The sequence below is a fragment of the Sparus aurata genome, chromosome 16 (genome assembly GCF_900880675.1).
Source record: "Sparus aurata chromosome 16, fSpaAur1.1, whole genome shotgun sequence".
NCBI classification, from domain to species: Eukaryota; Metazoa; Chordata; class Actinopteri; order Spariformes; family Sparidae; genus Sparus; species Sparus aurata.
The window spans coordinates 29,143,798-29,158,158 of NC_044202.1; positions in this window are offsets into that span (position 1 = coordinate 29,143,798).

A 14,361-nucleotide genomic window follows, 5' to 3' on the forward strand; every position below is an offset into this window, starting at 1 on the left:
TGTGTGTGTGTGTGTTGGAGAGAAAGACAGATGGGAGTCAGAGAGAGAAGGAGGCAAGTAGAGACAGAGAAAAATATCTCAGTCAACAAAGGAAAACATACATTATAAAACAGTAAATTTGCTTGAAGGTCTATGGCTTCTTTTTTCAGACTGGCTGGTGTGCTAAGACTGGACATCTGAGTATTTTGTGTTCGATAAGACCAACATCTGTAAGAAAATGAAGCCAAAAAGTAGTTTAAGTGTAAGTTTAAGTTTAAGCTTGTTTTTATGAGTCTTCTTCTTTCCTGGGGTTTTATTTGCCCTTGAGGTTACAGAATGAATTTAAGGTGCTTCCATTTACTTGAGTACTTCCAATTAAGCCTACTCCATAATTGTACTTCACAACAATTCAGAAGGAAGTATTCAACTTTTTCTGCACTAGATTTTATTACAGCTTTAACTCTATAATTATATTCATTTTATCATCTCATTCAGGACAAGTTTATCCCCGTAGCAGCATACAAATCTCAACACCTCTGTTTTAGTAGTTTAAGAAGACCTGAGTACTGAACTGCTTGGTACTGAAAAGGCACCGGCAACCATAGGTGTCGGATCAGAAAACTATTGTGACTTTCTAGTGGGCATGGACAAACAATGTGTGTTGTCATTTCATTTGGAGGACATACCGCATTTTTCAAGTAGTGGCATATGTGTCAACAGATTTTTTAAAAATGGCAGTCAATTAACAAAGTACGGAACTTCCTCTGTTTGGTTGCCAATGAAAGGATCTCAAAAGGAAAGAATATGCTGTATTGCGCCACTTTGTCACCTTGCTTCACTATGACAATCAGCTGAAAAGCATGGCTACATTCGGAGGGTACAATCTACAGTAGAATATGAAATCATAAACAGTACCTGGTACTAAAAGCCTGCAGAGGCTAGCCAAGTTGGACCATTCATGTACTTTAACCTCTCTAAATTGTCTGCCAGTCCACCCATTTTGTTCAGACTGAACTGACTGACATTTCCTTTAGCACCACCAGTAAGTTGGAATTTCAGTTAGTTCAGTGATGACTAAAAGCAAACATAGCCTCTGCACTAGCCTCTGTTCACAGTGCAAATTAATTTATCATGCTAACATAGGAAACATACACTGTTAGAAATTACCAGCATTTCACAAGTAACAGTATTATTTCACAGTAACTTGTTGTAATTAAGTTCCCCTGCAATATCCCAATGAATACCTGTAAAAACTACAGTATCCTTGGATTTCACAGCATTTAACTCTTATTTTCGTGTAAAATCCTGCAATCAAAAAACCCACATCACAACAAGGTCTGTAATATCACAGCAACACAGTAAAAAAATATGCAAGGATTTCACAGCACTCAACAGTATTATTACAGTGAAATATTGTATTGAAATATGCCCTGGGAAGTCACATGACATAACCGAACTTGGCACTGTTTTGAACTGAAGGCGCCGTTTCTGGTGTTTTGGATTATCACGGGGCTATGTTAACCGGCGACCGTGATGCGTCTGTGGTCGCCGTTGCAACAGATGTTGAAAACGGAATAGAATACGTAGCTGTCCTCTGATCTGCCTCTTTGTTCAGGTTTTCTCTGTGCAAAACATACCATTTGGGCTTCTGTTTGGTTAAACGTGTCTAACACTCAGTCGCTGTATCAAAGTTGCTGGTTGTTACGGAAGACGTTGTAAACAGGAAAAGGGAGAGTTGCTCTTCCTGTGAATGTGTATCTCTAATAAACCTTTATTAAAAACACGTACATGACTAAACCTGACATAAGTATAAATAAATAAATAAATGCTGAAATAAATGAATGAATAAATAAATGCATGAATAGATATATAAATAAATACAGGAATGAATAAATAAATGCATAAATAAATGAATAAATAAATAAATGCTGAAATAAATGTATAAATGAATAAATAAATAAAAGTATAAATAAAAGAATAAATGCTTTTTATTTATTTCTACATTTCTGTTCACCCACATTTATTTATTTCTGTATTTCTGTGTCCATATGAGGAGGTAGGAGGTCCTAACCTCAGTCAAGAGCATGATTGGTCAAATCCGAGAGCCAGACAAAAGCAAATGATTCTTGATCCCAAGCCTCGCTCTCTGTAACGTTGTAAACCAGCTCCAGTTAGCTTAATGGCCTTGACCGGTGTGACCATTTTAACTTGCGAGGGTCCCAGGTGTGCTGGTGGTGGGGTTTGAGAATCCTGTCTGAAGAGAGAGGGGTCCTCAGCCATGTCCGCTAACCAGGAAAAACATTCTGCTCATCGCTCCAAGTCATGTATATGTGTATTCGTTTTGACGTGGCTTGAACACTTCTATCCACAAGGAGATGCCGGGGCTGCGACCTGAGTTATTTGAGAGTACAGACATTCACGACAAAGATATGAGACCGACAACATGCACTTTTGGACGATTTGTGCTCTGTAGCACTCGTCTAGCAGTGGTTTGCAAGTCGGCTCGAGAGCGGCGTGGAGACACCTGTTGGCTCTTATGTTAGCTGTTAGCTGTTAGCTGCTCGCTGTAGCACAGCGTCCAGGTTACCTTGTGACAACGGTTACCATCGGGTATTTTTCATTCCGCACTGCATTCAAATGGTTACTTAAAGCCATCGTTCCGAGCTGCATACATCGTTATTAAGCTGAAGCTAAGTCAGTGTGAAAACTGTACACTGTCACACAGCCTGCTGATTAAACAGCCTGCAGTGTACGTTGACATCCAACCCGAGCTCAGCGTGAGCTCAGTCAGCTGTGGCAAATCGTGAGACGTCCAGATCAACCTGTGATACAAACACCAGTAGCGACAATGGTTCATAGGAAAGCCCAGACATGTATCTCACTCTCGATGGTAACAGGTGTCAACAGTTAACCTGGACGCTACGCTCTCAGCGCTACAGCGAGCAGCCAACAGCTGAAAGCTAACTGCTAACTGCTAACATAAGAGCTAACAGCGGTCTCCACGCCGCTCTCGAGCCGCTCGTCTTGGACAAATGCTTAATACTGTTCCACCCATGAGTTGTTTGAGAGTACAGAGATTCACGACAAAGATATGAGACCGACAACATGCACTTTTGGACGATTTGTGCTCTGTAGCGCTCGTCTAGCAGTGGTTTGCAGGTCGCAGCCCCGGCATCTCCTTGTGGATAGAAGTGTTCAAGCCACGTCAAAACGAATACACATATACATGACTTGGTGCGATGAGCAGAATATTTTTCCTGGTTAGCGGACATGGCTGAGGACCCCTCTCTCTCCAGACGGAATTCTCAAACCACACCACCAGCACACCTGGGACCCTCGCAAGTGAAAATGAACGCCAGTCAAATTCATAACTAAACCAGAGCTACATGAACAAATGTCAACAACTGCAGCTAACAGTTAGCTGAGCGGGCTTGCTGGTAGCCAGCAACATTCCTGTACAGTGTACAGGAATCAGCGCTGCTAGTAAGGCAGAAGTAGTAGACCCTTATCGAGCACACTCCTGTAACCAATCATGCTCTTGACTGAGGTTAGGACCTCCTACTTCATTAACATATGGACACAGAAATACAGAAATAAATAAATGTAGGTGAACAGAAATGTAGAAAAAAAAAAAAAGCATTTATTCTTTTATTTATACTTTTATTTATTTATTTATACATTTATTTCAGCATTTATTTATTTATCATTTATTTATGCATTTATTTATTTATTTATACATTTATTTATGCATTTATGTATTTATTTATGCATTTATGCATTTATTTATTTATTTATACTCAGGTTTAGTCCTCCATACACCATGTCCGTACTGTGACGGGTTATAACACAAATAAGCATAACCTTTATGAAATGCACGTATTCATCTTTGCTGTCTATTAACACAGAAACACCGGGCTGAATGGAGAAGGTGATCAGCATGCATAACTCTGTTTGCAGCACTTACACCCATGTTATTTTAATAGGATAATAATATTTACTTTCAAATGAACGTTTATTGCATGACACAGTTCATATTTTGTTAGCAAGTGCCCGACATTGTTGAACGTTCTCTCACAGCATTTGCTAATGGTAGTAGTAATAATAATAGCAAAAGGCTGCTAGTACCATTAGCAACTATTTGCTATGTGACAGAAGAAGAATAAGAAGAGAGAGAATTAAGAAGGAAAACGAACAGGAAAGTAAGTGAAAAAGTTAGAGTTTAATGTCGCTACGTGTACTTTTCAGTGAGTTATATGGTTAGGCCATGTAGCCCCAGGTTTGATTTGAAGCTGAACTGGAGGATGCTGGTAAGTAGCCGTCAGTTGTTTCCACTCTGATGTGTTTTCGTTCCGGACTCTCAGTGTTGTTGTCATGTTCGCTCTGGGGTGAGAGCGTGCGGCGGTACATGTAAGTGTTTTGCTGCATATTAGAGTAAAGTTGCCGAACTCGATTCTTCTCTCGTGAGTGGTCTTTCCGCACCTAGTAGGGGTGGGCGGATCGATCCAAATATCGATAGTATCGATACCAAGGTGAGTATTGGTATCGGATCGATACTAGCGTGATGAGATTGATATTTTTGTTGCATTTTCTCTTCTATAAATTCAGCAAATCACTTGTATTTCTTCACAGAGTTTGTGTGAGCGCAGCTCAGTCCTCAGTCCCAGTCCTTAAAGCGCAGCGCTCCTCTTCACCTCTCTCACTCCGCTCACTCAGGTTCACTGTAAATATAACTCAAAAATATATACTTATACTAAGATATATAACCTACCTCAAGAATATAATAACCCCTTTGTGTATCTGTTGAAGGAACATTAGTATTCCTATTTAGGCTACATGCAGGTTATAGATTTAATTATGTTAAATATCATTTTCTTTTTTGGCTAATATCTTTGTCCTGTTTATCGTTATTATAATCATGGTTAACTAATTAAAGTCAAAAGTGCAAAATCATTATTTGATCAGGAATTTTCAAGTAAAAAGTGTCAGTATCAGTATCGGTATCAGCAATACTGGCCCTGTATTTACTTGGTATCGGATCGATACCAAAATTTGCAGTATCGCCCACCCCTAGCACCTAGACACTGGGTTTCCCCGTGTTAGCCGAAGCTAACAATACACCAGCATCCTCCACTTCAGCCTTTAAGTATTTTCGGGTAAATAAGGTTTTTGCTCCCCTGATTGAGGACCTCAAAATTCTAGGTACACATCTGATGGCATTGTACTAAAGGGCTCTTTGGTTGCCATTGCAGGAGACAACCTGGGATCCCATTCTATTGGGGGATTCTTCGAGTACTTCAGTCGGTCTAATTATTTTTGTCGCTACTGTGAGGTGTGTAGATATGATTTCCTGACTAATCCTATATCGTGTAGTACCAAATGAACAGCCCAATCATACGCAAGTAATTTGCATTAGCAGGAAACTACTGCCACTGACTCTGTATGTGGCATCATGCTTGACTCTCCTTTCAATCAGCTTTCACATTTCCATGTTTGCCAGCCTGGCCTACCACCATGTCTAGGCCATGACCTATTTGAGGGAGTCATAGCTTATGATCTTCCTTTTATATATTCGCCATTTAGTTGAGGAGAATCATTTTACATATCTGCAGTTAAACCCGTGCAAGAACCAGTTCAGATATGAAGTTAATGATGGTAAGGACCAACCAGCAGACCTCTCTCCCAGCAGCGACAAACGAAGTGGGCATGCAGTTCAAAACAGTTTTTTCCTTAGACTTCTCCCACTCATGGTGGGTGACAGGATTAAAGATCCCTGCAAAGTGAGGTTTGGCAAATCATTTTGCAGCTGAGGGAGATTGTTGAGCTCATCTGTGCACCAGTCATTTCAGAGGGTGAGTAATTACATTGGACGCCATTTATTACCTTGTATGATTTACTACCTCTGACCAGTGAACGATATTTATCCTTTAATGTTAAATCCATGCTATTGTGTGTTACTATGTTACAGCCATGTGCCACTGCTGTGGACATTAATACTGCAGAACCCCCCAGCACCCCCTGCTTGATCATTCAATTTAATGTTAATTGGATCTAGTATCGACATTTCTAACTCAGTATTTTGATTTGATTCTAGAAATCTATATGACCACAATAAATAATAATAATAATAATAATAATAATAATAAGTAGAAGAAGAAGAAGAAGAAGAAGAAGAATTACATTTGTATAGCCCTTTGTATCTGAAGCAGATCTCAAAGTGCTCATAACACATGATGTTGTATCTGTTCATTTCAGGTGACCTGATGAAGCCTTCTGGATGGCTTATATCCATCGAGGGTCGTGATGGGCCCACACCCTTTGTTTTTACACTGAGTAGCTGCTTTCTTCAGCAGCTATTACGTCTTCAACCTTGAGTATCCTGCCGCTGGATCATCGACGCTGGAGTTCATTCAAAGGTATTGTATAAAGATCACATTTAACATTGTAATTCCCATTATAGTACAGGCTTCCAACTCAATGATTGTCTTGAGGTCTAAAATGCTGACAAAGGTGGTACCTGAGGCTAGCCTTGTGAGACCATCCTGATCTCGCAAACTCATATTCAATTTCGCTCTGCAGATCAGTCTGGGTATCTACACGTTACGCTGACAATAGTCCAACAAATACCTACCGGTCCAATCACAGCTGTTTATTTTGTTTTGGGGCAGGCTATGTGATTTCGAAACGTCTATTGCGAAATGTGAATGTATTGAATGAAGTAGAGTGCAACATTTCTTTAAAAGCAGAACAAAATGCTCTTAGCCCCTTTATTGAAAAGGACATTTTTGTCATACTTTCAAAACGGTTTGGTTTAATTAACCAAATGGCCAATTGCGTGAAGACTTTCAGTGGCAGTGCACGTTGATATGGCCCTTCATATCAGAAAACCACTTTGCCCCAGGCAAACCTAACCTAAGGCACCCTGGCTAAAAATGGCTTAAAAAATGTTTATGGTGAGAGGAAGATCCAACAAGTTTGGATTATAAGTCTATTAGGGTTTGATATGGGAAAAAGCACAGGTGAACACCTTGATAAATGCTGCCTGCAATACGTAAGTCTATTTAAACCTGAAACTATCTTTGCTTATTAACAGGTGCTTCCTGGGCATCAATCCTGAAAGAGGCTCAAAGACCAAGAAGTGGACAACAATGAACCCTCATGTGAGCACCCTTTTAAGGAAACTTATTGACTTTGAGTGGGCATCATAGTTTTTTTTTTGCAGCAGTTTTAAGGCTCAGCTTTGAGTAGTTCTTTTTGTACTTTTTTAAGACAACTTTGCACTACAAGATTTTTGCACAACGCTGTTGCGTGTGGACTCATTATAATGTTTGAGACTGAGAGGAGCACCTGACCCCTTAACGACATCCCTTCATCACTCTCTCCCTTCCTCTCTTACCTTGCCATGTAGGCCTCATTCCCATCCTCTTACTATTATTGTGACACAGCTAGTTGAATAGTTGAATTCTGACACAGGTAGTTGAATCGCAAGTTTCTGCACAATTTCTCTGCATTTTAAGATGGCTTTGGAAAGTTTATGAGTAGGAAGCTGAATTTCTTGAATTCTTGAATTTCTTGGCATTTGCTGTATGTTGATAAATATTTATTTGTTAATAAATATGCCATTGGGCTCACATTGACTTTAACTCAGAGTAGTTTTGGGGGGGGGGGGGGGGGGTGTTAATTGTACAATGATTGTAAATTCACAGTAAATGTAAGCTTAATCTGGCCACGACATGACTGGCCAATTTTAGCAGTACAGGGCCTTGTTGTAATGATGTACGGCAAAAGGTTGTAATTTCCCAGTAATGTACTGTAATATCACAGTAATTTTCTTTGTCATTGAAGCTGTAAAGTTACAGTATACAGTTGTGCTTTTACAACAATGCATTGTGATATCACAGATGTGAAATTACAGTAAATTGCTGTGAGTATATTTCACACTATATTGCTGTAATCCTTACTGTGAAAGTCATGCAAAACTTATCAAATCATTTATTGTGAATTCACAGCGAAAACTTTTGCAATGTACCTGCTAAACATCAACACGTAGCATTGTCACTTTGAGCATTTTAGTATGCTGACTATAGCATAGTGACATACAGCCTCATAGAGCAGCTAGTATTGATGCAGACCCTGCTCATGTTTAAAGTATAGAACCTTTGTTTTGATAACATGCCTGTGTCAAATTGGTGTTCTTTAATTCTAGTTTTTTAAAGCACAAATATACTATTTTAAGGAATAAGGCTAGTCCATTTGAGAAGATGAAAGTTATACATACATATACATCAGGAGGAATTTTGGTCCAGTATCTTTCTCAAGGATACTTTGACATATATCTTTACAGTGACCATATTTTTACTAGACAACCCGCTCTACATCCCTAGACACAGCCATCCACAACAAAGTTATGTTTTGAATGTAATACATTTCCAGTCTTGTGGAGACTTAAACTACATATATTTGAACTAGCTTAACTACAATTTGCTGTAACTTGCTGGTAGTTAAACTACATTCATATTTTGTGCTGCGTCAAGTAATTCAACTACTTTTTGGGTCATTTTTTGTAGTTTAACTACTCAATTTACAAACTACAATTTTGGCCAATAACATGATATATTTTATTTATTAAAAAAAAGACCTATATAATATACATTTTATTTTATTTTTCTTTGGAAAAAAGGCATTAAACATGTCATGACATGCTAAGCCAACACTGCTTCTGATTGGCTTGCCCTGGCAGCACTCAAACGCTTCACAGAGTAGGTGGGTCTTTGTGCCAAGGAAGAGAGTGCAAAGATGTTTTTAGTGCCAAACGGAACCGGCTCTCTGATAAAAACTTTCAGAGACTGCTCATGTGTCGTTTCAACAAGCGATTCTGCCCTGGCATCTAGTTCTAGGGCCAAAGTGTTAGTGCCTCTGAAGTTCCTGTTATGTTGACCAAAAATGTCAGCTTTTGTTCTTTAAAAATAAAAAGCATATTTCTGCTGGCATGTGAATTTTTTGTAGGCTATTATATTTTGTTACATATACACCATATGTTGATATATTAAGCTCTGAGGTAAATGAGTATTATGAGTATAAGTAGTTGCTAAAGATACTTTATTAAGCGGTAGTTTTACAAACTACATTTGTTCAAACCACTGCCACGCTGAATTACATGTAGTTTTACAAGCTACGCTTGCAAAGTAGCTTCCCCCAACACTGTACATTTCAGCATTTAACTTAAATTGTGTTTTTTAAATCCACATGCAAGGCAAATGGTATATGATATATGGTAAGGTATATGGCCTCAGCTTTATTATCTCCATCGGGACAATCCCTTATGCATTATGAACAGACAGCTGTTCCACTCATTCATTGCTCTCGTCATTGGTAAAGAATTCTAAAAGACAGCCTGCTCCTGGTAAACAAATGAATCACCGGAACCAAATGTTAAGAGTCTCTTTCAACTAAAACAGAAAAGGGTGGCTGTGTTGAAAAAGCAGATAAAATACAGTACTGGTTAGAAAAGTAGTCAGAAGCACCACAGTAGGCTTCTGGCACAGCATATGGTGGCCTGAAACTGACACAAATACCACAAATCACTTTTCCCTTTTTTGGGCATGCCAAGTGGAGCAGAGATCTGACAGAAAAGTCTTGTGAGATGTAGAACAGTAAGTATACAGTTTATGGGACAGGTAATAAAGATGTTAAGGAAATTGTAGACATTTTACCTGCTATTTTGAGGTCAACAGTCGTGCTGACCTGTGTAGTCTTAGCATTCATTTTTTTAAGCTGCACTATGAATGCTTTTTTACAGTATTTTAACAAGATTTCAGTTTAATTATATTATCTCATATGAGTATTATTAACATAACATCAAATTTGTTTTTTTTAAATAACATTGTTATTGTCAATACCATCTGTGACACCCCTAAGTGGAGACCATAACCATAACTGAGTTACCCAGATTAGAATATAGACACTCTGACATGAGACTTGATTTCACCTCTCTTCACTTGACCTTTTCAGCTTCTTTCCTGGTCTTCTGCTGCTCCTGTTGGGGGCACCTACACTGTCAGAGTGTCTCAGGGCTTGTTATGTAGTACTTGTTTCCTGCCTCGGCTCCACTGCCAGATCTGGCTGCCCTTCTAGAAGAGAGGCCGAATAGGTCACTACCCACAAACCTACAGTTTATGAAAACAGACATTACCAGAGCTACTGTGTGAGTTAACAGTTTTCATCAAGCATTGAGAATATAACCAACCAAGCCAACCAATCAGAAATGGAGCGGGCAGATCTTTCGAGAATATGTGGGTGTATAATAATGCGTCATTGCCACTGAAGCTCACTAGGTCTTTGGCTCTGGAACTGTGTGCTTTGTGCTACTGAGTTAGCATAATAAATAACAGGCAATGGGGCTGTATACTGTTAACATTGCTGACTTCGTTAAGCGTATTCAACCTTATGTCAACCTTATTCATATGTAAGAAAACACCTAACATTACATAAATGAATCTGGTTACTGTTAGCACTCACAGCTGTTAAGGAAATATGATAGTAATTGGAAAGTGGCTGCATTTCTCTGTCATCCTTGTGTGACACCAGCTTGTTTAGCTTTAGCAATATTTTTGTGCCGAGCCTTGTGGAGGATTCTGGACATGCGCCATGAATGGACTTGTATAGTGTGCGCAGGGATGTAGTTTGACCACCCAGGTAGGCCATTTTTCAGTTTATTTAATCCAAATGAAATTATATCAATTAAATGATTGGGTGGGCTTATAAGAAGCCTACAACTACTATATGCATTTGACAGGATGTAAAGATATTTTCTACACGTAATCTTTTACCAAACCTAACTTTATGCCCAAACTTGTAAACGTGCAGGCCAGTTGAAAGGTAGCTGAGTCATGACTAATGTGTTTTAGAGTAAAAAATCTACACAAACTAAATTCATGTAAAAATGTGTTGCTTTCTTAAATTTACAATAACAGTGTTGATCTATAATTCAACATGAAAACTCAGTATTCAAAGTAGGTACATTTTTATAATGAAGAATTGCCTATACTTAAACATAATACAAACAAACAAAGCATACATGTCTAAATAAATAAATAAATAAAAATAACTAGGTTTTGTAAATAAATAGGAACCACATCTTCTTAGATGCTATGAGCAAAATAAACAAAAGTAAAGCCAGAGCATAAGGCATTTAATTTGATATTAAAATAAGCATTTATAATTTAAGTCATTCATTTAAGTCATTAACTGCAGTTTTACTGTGCTTTAAAGATGCACTTTCCATATTTCCATATATCTTTTGCCAAACAACTTCATAGTCTGAAACCATTGATTAGTTTTTGTGTTCACTGCCACAATCACCACAAATCAATAAATAAAACTATAGGTCAGTCTATCATTGGGTCAGATTGGTATTGGATGCATCATTATAACCTATTCTGCCAGAGCCGTTTCTTGCTATATGCGTACTACCATAAATTACCAAATAATAGCCGGGGCATTTATTTGTTTTAATAAATTAACAGACCAGGGGGATATTCCAGAAAGGAGGTTCAAAAAACTCTGGGTCTATCCCTGAACTCTGAGTTGACTTACTCTGAGACGGGAAACTCCGAGTATCCGGTTCCAGAACAGCTGATCTGAATTAGAATTAAACCTCGAGTTATGCGCGTGCACAACCACTATAAAAAGCCATAATGGAGCCCTGATACCACGAGTGACACCATGACAACAGAAAAAAGGAGATTGAGTTATTTTACTCCAATGGAGCTGGAGGTCCTAATGCAGGCTTATGTAGAATATTAGCACATATTTTGCCGAAAATCTAATACCGCTGCAGCGGCGAAGGAGAGAGAATGGGAGGAAATTGGTGCCCGAGTCAACGCGCAAGTTTGAACTATTCCATTGACTTAACATTTAACTGTAAGAACGTAGCACATAGGCCTAGTTATGAATGTAAATAGGAATAAAATCTGAATTCCATTTAACAGGGTTCGTACAGGTGCTTGAAATCCGTGAAAGTGCTTGAATTTCAATGTTGTGTTTTCAAGGTCTGAAAAGTGCCTGGATTTTAGTTTAAGTGCTTGAAAGTGCTTGACATTATGTCTATGCTAATGTCATATACTCTATGTCTTTCACAAAATTGGGATCAGACTTGATAGTTTGCTTATTACAAGGAGAAATAAAATCAGTTAGAGAACCGTATGTGGAGATGTTTCCTCCTGGGCTCCGCTGAGCCTCTCTGCTCCTCTCCGCGACCTGCCGGTCTGTGTGTGACCCCGCCCCTTTCGAAGAGAGACAGCAGGAGATGACAAAATGCCGGTGTTGTGCCAGAAAACGACTGCTTGCCAAAAAACGACTGACCCCAACGGGAACGCCAATCGGGGGTGTTACTGGTCTCTCCACAGCAAATGACTGCTCCCGACGGTAACACCCACCGGCGTGTTACTGCAGTCCACAGCAGAACTGCGAGGATATGTTGTATTGAGAAGTGGGCTGTCATTCTGTCATACGCTACAACTTGTCTTTAAATAAACAATCATGAGATGAGTTTTGGTGGTATACTTTTATTGTCGTTGTTGTTTATGCTGCTGCTGCTGTTGTAAGATAATAGTGATTAAAAAAAACATAATATTTTGTAACGTGACGTGAATTTACACCGTTTTAACCTATAAATGAAGTTATAGCCGACTTAAATTAGTTTTAATGATTTCATCAGATTTCATCATGAGATGCAGCCTTCTTATCCCTAGATCAGTTAACTCAGCTGGTCCACCCCCAAGGGTCCAAGTGTATAGGTTCATTTTTGTGCACAGTCAATGGAATTCATCTTCATCTTCAAAACTGTCTGTTTTTGTCGTTATTAATCTGTCCAAGTTGAAATAAAGTTATACTGTAACACTCACCAATTGTTTTCTTTCATCCATACGCGTTTATTTAATCAGTCAAATAATATTAATAATAATGATAATAACAATAATATCCATCCATCCATTGTCTATAATAGCAATAATAATAATAATAATAATAATAATTGCATAGTTTATTGATAGGAAGACACGCGGATAAGGAAATTAATACAGAAAGCTTTGGGTCATGTGGTCACCACGGACGAATAGCTATTGCAAAGGTTAACTGCTCATTAAGTGATCACGCTAGCCATTAGCCATGGATACGAGACTCTACCAAGAGATAAATGACTACAAAACCACTGCTACATATCCAGCTAGATTGTCCAAAAATGAAAAAAACAATTTTCGTCGGAAGGCCAACACTTTTGATGTGCAAGGTAAAACAATGTTAACGGTTTTATGACCCACACAGAATGTATAGGCTACTTTTCTCCAGCATTAGAAGTAATTTGCCAGTCTCATTAGTCAAGCTAACCAGACAAAACAGTGTAGGCTAAACAGGGGCGGTTCTAGGGGGGGGCCAACAGGGGCCAGTGCCCCCGTAACTCTGAGTCTGGACCCCCCTGTGGCTCCCCTGACAGGGAGTTTGCATTAATAATACAATGACAGATTTCTTGCAATGATTTTGTTCTGAAGGGAAAGGCAGAAATAAAATGTCTCAGCAGTTTACTACACAATCAAAATTGTTGAAATTGTAAACACTGCTTTGTCTGAATGAGGGATTTATCTTTTTTTCCGGGTTGTATGTGCCCCCTAACAGAAAAGCCGGCCCCAACCTGGCCCCCCTATTAAAACTGGTCTAGAACCGCCACTGAGGCTAAATATTATTAAAACCTTGAGTATCTGCTCTAATTTTCTTTAGGATAGATTTCATCTCATGAAAAGGTTCTTATTAATTTTTTGTTCTTGTTTGGTCATAGCCTGTGAGAACCATGAACAATTAACAAAAGATATCACTAATATGCATTCGATGTAGTTTATTGTACGGTGGAGAACCAGGTGATGCAGGAGTGACAGACTTGAGATTTAGAGGGAGGCCCCACTGAGAAGTGACTGCATCCTGTAACTCAGGATTGCAAAGGGTGATAATTCACAGAATTTTCTGGAGTGACAGTAAAGGGCGCCAGATGCAAGTACAGTACGTTTGCATTCCTGAGTTAATGAGGGCAGTCAATTAAAAATAATAAAAGCAGGGGGAATGCAAAAACTTAAACTCTAATACCCAATGTTCAATCATGAAGAAGTAATTCCATTTAGTTTGAAGAATTAGCCTAAATTTACTGAATTTCATGTTGCATGGTGTGCTTGAGGCTGTGTTTTATTCTTTTTCTCAGCTGAAGCTTTATTTAATGATCTAATATGGCCTGTTTTTTCCCCTAAGATGGAAAGCTGCACTACCTTAAAAAGGGCACTGCCATTGAGGTGGTGTGTGGCGCAGAAAAGGCTGCGGAAATTTTCAGAGATTTCCACTCCA